Consider the following 10327-nt stretch of genomic DNA (forward strand, 5'->3'; position numbering starts at 1 on the left):
ATATATTTAGATCTCAAGAAGCATCCAATTAATGCTAAGCTAACAGTTAAAGACTAATAGAATTTGCCATTGTTGTTTGTTTTCCTTTGTTTATTCAAACGAATAGCATCTTGATATTCTAATACTGAAGGCTAGTTGGTTCAAATCATATTAAATGAAATGTAATGGTATATTTATATATATATCTCAGTTATGGATTTGTTCATTTTATATCCATTTTTTTTCATTCTAACATAGGTTAAATGAATATGTTATCAAGACATTATTTTATAGCCAGATGCCTTCTTATCACTCATCCATAGCTTTAACCAAGTAAGGGATCTCTTATTTCACACATCTTCAATGAAGTGAGTAGATGATTTGGTGACAGCAATGGCAATAAGAACACTGCTTGTAATGAGTTTCATAAAGCGCAGATGTAAACAACAGACACATGCACATACATGTCAGGCCTCTTTTAGTTTCTGTCTACCAAATTCACTCATAAGGCTTTGGTCTGCCTAATGTTATAGTAGAATACACTTGCCCAAGGTAGGACTGAACCTGGAACCATGTGGATGGGAAGCAAACTTTTTAACCTCACCTGCTATGCTTGTGCCTATTATTTGAAATTCATCAAGAATTAAATAGAGACTCAGCTGTTAAATGTAACAGAACTTGAGGTTTAAAGAAGATGCTTTTTAATTCCATTTCATTAAAAGAAGAGTTTGTAGAAGAATTCACTGTTGATTTGGCATGAGGAATGAAAGAATCTATTTTGGGCACTTGCCCGTCTTTCAAGAGAGGGAATATAAATACATGATGGAATATCCCATACTTCGGGATATCCCAGAAAAAGCTGTAAGATTTTGAATTTCTTTCTATAATAATATTGTATACGACTTGAGATGTTTGCCTTGTCTTAATGTTTGCTGTCCTGTTTAACAATTATCATCATCATCGTCATTTAACGTCCGCTTTCCATGCTAGCATGGGTTGGGCGATTTGACTGAGGACTGGTGAAACCAGATGGCTACACCAGGCTCCAATCTGATTTGACAGAGTTTCTACAGCTGGATGCCCTTCCTAACGCCAACCACTCAGATAGTGTAGTGGGTGCTTTTACGTGCCGCTGGCAAACTGTTGTGGTCTTGGTTGGAAAAGTTTGAATGAACAATAGAATACAATAAAGAGGAGGAAAAGCCAGTGAGATAGTTTGAATAATATGGTTTTAAATTTTGGAACAAGGCTGGCAATTTTAGGGAAAAAAGACTAGTCAATTATATTGACCCTCAGTGCTCAGCTTTTTTTAATTTTTTTGATCCTGAAAGGATGAAAAGCACAGTTGACTTCTGCAGAATTTTAATTCAGAACATAAAGAGCTGGAAGAAAAGCTGCTGAGCATTTTGTCTGATGTGCTAACAATTCTACCAGGGGCCGGCAAAGTTTGTTTCAAGACCTATTTAGATAAGAGTATTGATCATCATTGGGTGCCAAGTTTATGTTCCTTTAAAACTGGAAATACACTAATCAAAATATACTATAACTATATAAACATATGACTAAGTTGATTTCCATGCAATTTCATTGGTACTGAATCAGGTTATGTTACTCATAATAAAATAAATTTGAACATTATTTTGTGGGGTTACTGCCATGTCTTAAATATTTCCATGTTTGTAAATAGTACAGGAAATATGAAAATAGATTTAGGATAGATCAATTAGTTTAGAAAACATTTACTGTTATGCTAAGCAATGTACTGGTGGCTGGTTTGATGCTGCTGTCATATAGCTTAACTATAAGTTAGCCTCTCAGCCTGTCAGTGTCCCTATGACCTGCTCTCTGTTACTCTAGACAACATAGTGGTAGTGTTAAGCAGCTGGTTATAGAACCAAAATTAGATGGTAACAGCTTGACATGTCTGTTACCCCATGTAGGACAGTTCAATCATTTAAAATAAATTGTTAATAACCAATGTACTTAGAATGAACAAACTTTCTCAGGGTGTGCAGCATTGTGCCATTGTTAGAAAAATAGGGGTTAGGGTTCTAAAAAATTGTAGTGATAAATGAATTCCATGCTCTTTGTAAATGGAATGAATGGTAGATTCAATTACACCAAACTTGCAGTGCACACCAGTGAATCTTCAACAATCGCACAATTTCTTCATTATCTCTACCTTTTCCTGTGGAGAATACACTCATCTGCATTAATTGTTAGACTCAGGTGCCTTTGTACTTTTTTCTGTTCACTGGATCCATGTTGAGGGGTAGGAGTACATAAATCCATATAAAAAAAAAATGTGCAGCCTTATAGTACATTCATGTAGACACAAGCAATTGTCAGGGCATTCTTGGTAGCTGAGCATTGTGGGTGGTTGCTGGGATGCATTTTTGTGGTACAAGCAGAAACTTCAATTGATTTTTGACCCTTGTTATCACAGAATAATCTGTGATAAGCAGAACATGCTTCACAATTAAACACCATGTTATCCTGGATCAGTGATGAATGAATCAATGATAATTAAGCCTTCATGTATTTAACTGTTTTTGTAAGTTGCCGGTCTGTTAAATATTTTATCTCACTGCTATACTGTACTATGGAATATTTTGTTGTTGTTGGCACTCCGTCGCTTACGACGTCGAGGGTTCCAGTTGATCCGATCAACGGAACAGCCTGCTCGTGAAATTAACGTGCAAGTGGCTGAGCACTCCACAGACACGTGTACCCTTAATGTAGTTCTCAGGGATATTCAGCGTGACACAGTGTGACAAGGCTGACCCTTTGAATTACAGGTACAACAGAAACAGGAAGAAAGAGTGAGAGAAAGTTGTGGTGAAAGAGTACAGCAGAGTTCGCCACCATCCCCTGCTGGAGCCTTGTGGAGCTTTTAGGTGTTTTCGCTCAATAAACACTCACAACGCCCGGTCTGGGAATCGAAACCGCGATCCTATGACCGCGAGTCCGCTGCCCTAACCACTGGGCCATTGCGCCTCCACACTATGGAATATATCCAGATGTTAACCAGCACTGTGTTGCAGACTGATATAAACACCTTATCTTTACATACAAAAATCTTTACTGTTAATGGATGCAAAATAGTGTATCCAATTTACTTCTGCTCCAAATAATAGTGGGTTTATAAACAGGGTCACTATGAATAGTTAGGATGGGTACTCAGCTGCTGATAACATCTCAATATATGAAAGGAACTAGTTCAGCTGATCCTTCTTTTTCTTCATATGAAAACATGTCTACATTTCTCTATTACAACAGTGTTGAATAAACAGTAAAATTATACTCTGTAGCACAGTATAGCATTAATTCTTTTCATCTACACTTTGAGTTCAATTCCCATAAGGGTTGAATTTGTTTTAGCAAAATTAACACTATTCATGTATTGAGGTTAATTAATTCTACTATTTACCTCCTTTACTTATTTGCAGTCTTGTGCCAATAATGTAAGAAATTGTCATTTGTTCTCTCTCTCTCTGCCTTCTCTCTCCCCGCAGTCTGTCATTTTCTGGTTTCCTTTCTCTCTCATTCTCTGTCTTTACTTCACTTTTTCCCCTCTTTCACCTGTTTCTCATCATGTTTCTTTTCTTCTTTTGTTCAGTCTCATTACTCTCTCTTTCTTTCACTCCTTCCCTTCATATTCATGTTCAGGAATTCCTTAAAGAAGCCAAGAGCAAGAATGTTAAAAACAAATTTGACAGTTTCCAGTTGATTTGAGTGGGCTGTTTTTCTTACAGCTGATACAGTTGTTGTCACACTTCCATTACTGTATTCTCTGACAGGTATTCACCTGTCCTATTTTTTTCTTGATTTTTATTCTCGGTAACTTTCTGTAAAGGGTCAGGGTATACTTGCCCTACATATTGTTGATTTGTTCTTTAGCATAGTTTCATTTGTGACATCAAAAGAAACTGGAGAACTTATGCTAAAAAATAAAAATTAAACACAATGAAGCAGGTACATTCTTCACACATTTTCTCTATTGAATATTTACAGTGTAGTCATAACCCATAGCCTCTAGCATCTGTTATAGAGTCTTTTTATTAACTTTAAATGCATATGTGTATATCTATCTATCTATCTATCTATTTCGATAGATAGATAGATAGATAGATAGATAGATAGATAGATATAACCCATATATGTATCATACTTAATGCAGACACATCACAGAAAGCCAAATTAACTGTGGTATTCATCTATCTATCTATTTATCTATCTATCGACAGATAGATAGATAGATAGATAGCCCATATATGTATCATACTTAATGCAGACACATCACGGAAAGCCAAATTAACTGTGGTATTCATTCAGAATTGATTAGGAAAATAGTGGTTGCAAAATCACTGATGTTGCAATGAGCCTGTGGGCTGATTAAAAATCTGTTATGTTCATTAGAAGCAGTATTAGATTAAAATAGCCATCTATGTATCATATTTAATACAAATACATCATGATAATCCAAATTAATTTTGTGGGGTACATGCTACTGATGAAGTTCAAAAAGGCAGAAATACATATCTAGCATTCTCATCACTGCTGCTGGACAGTTTTCATTTGTTACTGATGTATTTGTATCAACACAGTACGTCCATAAGAGGTATTATCTCTGAATGGGTATCACAGTTAATTTGGTATTTCATGATGTATTTGTATCAAGTATGATACATAGATGGCTATTTTAATCTAATACTGCTTCTGTTGCACATAATGGACATACATGTGCATGCGGCACTCCGTCCTGCTACATTTTCTTTACATTTCTATAATGTATTTTTATGCTTCACTGGTTTTGTCTAGCATGTCTGAAGTGCAAACTGGTAGCAATATTTTCTTGAAATAAAATATTACTATTCTTGATGGAAACAAAAGACAAAATATTATCATTGTCATCAACAGCATATATTTGCCATAGTGCCAAATTCAAATATATAATTTAGTACATACATACACACTCTTGGTCAGGAAGCAAGTTTCTATCTATCTTACTGAACTATATTGTGCTTAAAACTCACCTAAGAAAGGGCTCACTCTGTAGAATGTATGTAAGGAATGTTGTGATATTTTTGTCCTTATTTTTTTGAGCCCTTTCCCTATCTAACCACTGAATACTGTACATGGTCAAATGCAATCAGTCTATCTATGTTAAGATACTATTTTTAAAATTGCAATGTTTGTGATATACTTTAATTGATCTGGTTTTTGGGCAAAAGTCCCATTTGATCTTAATCTAAGAAGATAGTGTTGTGTTACAAATACCAACCTATTATATCAATAAGCAACTTAATTTAATTATTTAGATCTTGAAACACATATTTTTACTAGTTTGTAATCTTATAAATATGTAGTTACTTGACCTCCTTAATATAGAAGCTAATAATCCTATTGCGTTCAAACAGAAAAATAATCAAGACAAGAGAAAATCAAGTCTGAATTATAGATCAAAAAGTTATTAGAAACTTTTCTTTTTCTGTTTCCTTCAATTAAGCTTTAGGAGTAGCCTGGTATAAAAACCTATTTCAATAATTTCTATATATCTTTGATTCTTTATACTTATACAACCCATACAAACTATGTAAAAATAGATTTTAAAAAAATGTAGGTTTTTTTTTACTAGATACAAATATCTTATAATTTTGGTGAGTTATGATATTCATGGCTTTCTTTTCCAAATATGTGGTTTATTGATTTCTAACATAGGCACACAGGCACAAATTGTAGAGAAAGGAATAGTTAATTCCAATACACCCAATACTTTGACTCTTTATTCTATCAACCCCTTGGAAGATGAAAGGTTAAAGTTCTGAGAAATGATGCAACTAAATACTGCAATACATTTTGTTCAGTGTTTTACTGATTCAATCAGTCAACCGATCTTTCAGTTAAGGATGTAATTCTTTTTACCAAAGGTACTGGGCCAGAAATTTTGTAGGGAGGTGCTCGTCAATTACATTGACCCCAGTGTTCAATTGGTACTTATTTTATCAACCCCCAAAGGGATGAAAGACAAAGTTAACCTCAGTGGCATTTGATCTCAGAATGTGAGGCTGGAAGAAATGCTGTTAAGCATTTTGTTCAGTAATTCTACCAGCTCACTGTTTCTTTTAGTTATAAATATAATACAACAGATTATTATCTGTTAACTTGGTTATTTTTGCAATATATTTTATATAATCTGAACTTAGCTGCAAAGTACCTATTTGTATAGTATACATCAGTTAATATTTTAACTTATTTATTATTTCAGGTTTACTTGTTGAATCTATATGTTAGTTTGTCTATATGTTAGTTTGTCTATATGTTAGTTTGTCTATATGTTAGTTTGTCTATATGTTAGTTTGTCTATATGTTAGTTTGTCTATATGTTAGTTTGTCTATATGTTAGTTTGTCTATATGTTAGTTTGTCTATATGTTAGTTACAAGTGGTGTGTTTGTTGAAAATATTAGTTTAAACTTACAAAAGTAACTGTAAATGTTAAAGAAATGTGACAGCATACTTCTTTTTAACTATAAATTCATGGTCTGATTAACATTCAGTCAAATTACTTTACTCTAAATGCTGTGTTGTTGTTAAGGCTCATTTTTCTCTTGTTATTCAATTGTGCTGGAAAACAGTCATTGTGTTTTCAGGGTGGCGAGCTGGCAGAAATGTTAGTATGCTGGGCGAAATGCTTAGCAGTATTTCGTCTGTCTTTATGTTCTGAGTTCAAATTCTGCCAAGGTCGACTTTGCCTTTCATCCTTCCGGAGTTGATAAATTAAGTACCAGTTGTGTACTGGGGTCGATCTAATCAACTGGCCCCCTCCCTCTAAATTTCGGGCCTTGTGCCTATAGTAGAAAAGAAGAAAAGGTATGTGAGATATGTTTCAGATATGTGATATGAGTTAATGTAATGTATATATGTGGTATTCTTTTTTAAACTGTGGAGGAGAAGCAGTATCCATAACTTTTGCAAGCTAAGACTGGTGAAATATGATGGTCATTTTGAACACCTGTAGGTTAATCCTTCAGCATTCAGATTACTCTGTCAAATTTAATGTTTATATATCCACATTATTTTGAATTACTCATGCACTGTCTTGTAACTTTGAGATTTCAATGATGTAATTTTTAGAATGACATTGTAGTGTAGATATGAAAGGTTGGATTTGACCAGTTTGAACATAAAACAGACAGGATATTTGGGACAGATATGGCTGGTTTAAATGTTAAAGGGTGAATGTCTGTTGGGAAAATGTGAGCAAGGAGGGATTTTCAGAAGGTTGTAGATTTTAGAAAGTGCAGATCTTAGATGCTAAGATACAGCAAGGGTGATGTAAGGAAGAGTAATGGATGTGCTTGGAGGGACTGTGTGTATGAGGTATGCAGTTAACTACTTTCAGAAGAGCAGAGACCATTGGGATTGGCAGAGCATGGAAAACAGCCAGTCTGTGAGTTAGTAGTTTAAGAATGTTGGAATCGATTCATTACCAATTGAAAGTTTTCTTTTTGTTTTAGATACATTTTAGGATGTGTTGTATGTGTTTGTGTGTGCTGTAGTATTATTCCGTGGAGGCGCAATGGCCCAGTGGTTAGGGCAGCAGACTCGCGGTCATAGGATCGCGGTTTCGATTCCCAGACCAGGCGTTGTGAGTGTTTATTGAGCGAAAACATCTAAAGTTCCACGAGGCTCTGGCAGGGGATGGTGGCAGACCTTGCTGTACTCTTTCACCACAACTTTCTCTCACTCTTACTTCCTGTTTCTGTTGTACCTGTAATTCAAAGGGCCAGCCTTGTCACACTGTGTCACGCTGAATATCCCTGAGAACTACGTTAAGGGTGCACATGTCTGTGGAGTGCTCAACCACTTGCACGTTAATTTCATGAGCAGGCTGTTCCGTTGATCGGATCAACTGGAACCCTTGATGTCGTAAGCGACGGAGTGCCAACAACAACAAGTACTATCCCAGATATAGGACCAGTATTCCAATGCAAACTTTGTAGAGCACCCCAAACTGAGTGCATGAAATTTTTCTGATTCTAAAGAGGAATACTAGTGTTTGTTGCTGCAATTTTGGCAATGTTATAGATGTCTAATAATTGTAAAGTCTAGCACTCAGGGCAACTTATGAGTTTTAGTTGTATATTGTTTATGTGTAAAGAGAGTTTTCTTCATGTATGAAGTGATTATGTTTTTGCTATCAAAAGATACTAGAGTGTTTGAAGAATGCTACTCAAGGTCTCTGTTCATGGAGATAATATAGATCTGGCATGAAGTGTTTTAGTTATGTTTAGATGATGCCTGCATGCAGAAAGTTAAGTAGTGAAGAGCTGTACTATCTTCGTATGAATGTTGTTAAGTGACTGAAAATAGGTCATTATAATGTACAGAAGGAAGATTGTGAGGGGATATAGCCAAACCTTGGATTCACTGCTGTTGGTAATATTCATTGTAGAGTGGCCTGTTTGCATACATGGTTGTTATGGAAGCTTCTGAATAAAAAAAGGGAAAAAAAGAAGACAACTGGAAACCAGTGATAAATGACAAAAGGGAGCAAAATAACTATTGCACTCTTTTTGCTGATATGAGTTTCAACTGAAGATCTAAGTTTATACTATTTACATATGATGATGAAACAGGGTGCCTCTCTCACCTCTCAGATTTTAATCTTTGGCAAGGAGCAAGTCAATAGCTTTAATATTGAAGTACCTAGATATAAATTATTCTATCAATCCCTTACTTTTGGGGAGCAATAATAAGAACTGTTGAAAAAAGTTGCTGTTATTGACACATTACAGCCAGTTGAGATTATTGCTAGATTCTTTGTATTATCTATTGTGTTGCTTCATAATTCTGTTTTCAAAGTTCTTACAAAATTCTTAAACCTTTCTTTTCTCTACAAAGATCTGTTCCCAAGAAGGCTAACCACTCTACCCATGCTAACTACCAACCTATCACTCTCAATTCCAACATCTCAAATATGATAAAGATCTCAAGGATTATAAATAACTAGTCTTTAAGAATCATCTTCCCAGAACCTTGAATCTCTTTCTCTCCTTCTTCAGTAACAATCACTACAAACCATGCAGAGCCAGATATATCAGAGGCATACTCTTGCATGTCCCTCATCAGTGGTCCCACACTTTTAAGAATTTTGATGAAATCAAAACCACTGAACTAGATGTGACCATAAAACCTTTGACCATGTTTAATGTAAGGGCAACAGAGCTAACTATCTGCTTATGGAATCCATCTAAATCGCATACATTGTCTTCTCACCCTGACTATTTTGCTAATATTACAACAGCTTCTGCTTCTTGGAACCAACTAGTTGCTTACAATATCTACCCGACACATTCATTTCTCTGCTTCTAGTCATTCATACTGCATCTTTCTACTCTAGTCTTACACAACTACTCTCACCAATCCTTTATCCTTAGAATGCCATTATTTCAAAATATCCCCACCCAATGTTTTTCCAGAAGATGTTGGGTTTTTGTAGGTTAAACACAAACCACATTGATATTACTTGTCTCAGAGGGCAGACAAATGTCACAAGTACAACCTGTCTTGAATAAACCATAAAAAATATCTAGTCAACTTTGCTTTTCATTTGTGAAGAAATTATGAAATAATAGGAAAAGATATAAAGTTCTTTTAGGGAGAATGGTTCTTTGACTTGGTTTTCAAAAATAAATAAATAAATAGAAAAGCTGGAAGGTCTCCATGTGATTGACAGAACCAGTTAAGTATTACAGATGTTTAAACAAACCCAAAGTTATCTATTCTTTCATTCTTCACTAATCTTTTTCTTGAAAAGGTGCAGGGTGGTTGAAGTTGAACAAATCAATGGAATATCAGTCCATTGGCTTGAAAGGCTGTCAGTTTATATTTTATCGCTGGCATGATGCTCTGTCCTTAAATTTCACACAGTCTTGTAAATATAACTGACTGCTATAAGCAGTCTGATCACTTTATTATCATTATGAATGCTAGCTTTGAAAGCAGTGTTCTCTGACAGACTGACTTCCTGATTGACATTCATTGCACAAATGCATTTTTTTCAGTGATGCCTCAACATAAAATTAAAATGGCAAATGATTTTTATACTCCGAGACATTTGGCACTTAACCTTTGCTTTCATGATGCTCACCTCTACTGTCATGAACAACGAATATATCTTGGGAAACATTTATAGATAATCTGGAACTGGTTCTTGTCATGTAATGAGCTAATTAAATTAAGTATACTGTCTAAAAAATTCAATAAAACAGTGCAGGAGATTTAAAATCAAAGCCTTTGAAAAGTGATAGTTTAGTATACCATCTACTGCATCATTTCATTTT

At 35.0% G+C, this 10327-nt stretch overlaps 1 protein-coding gene across 1 annotated transcript in view; it reads left to right on the forward strand.

The window, feature by feature from the left end:
* The window catches only part of LOC106882649 (protein melted), a 70361-nt gene that overhangs the window by 5565 nt on the left and 54469 nt on the right, over window positions 1-10327 (forward strand). The gene's annotated exons all lie outside the window — the stretch shown is intronic.

The sequence above is a fragment of the Octopus bimaculoides genome, chromosome 3 (assembly GCF_001194135.2).
Source record: "Octopus bimaculoides isolate UCB-OBI-ISO-001 chromosome 3, ASM119413v2, whole genome shotgun sequence".
NCBI classification, from domain to species: Eukaryota; Metazoa; Mollusca; class Cephalopoda; order Octopoda; family Octopodidae; genus Octopus; species Octopus bimaculoides.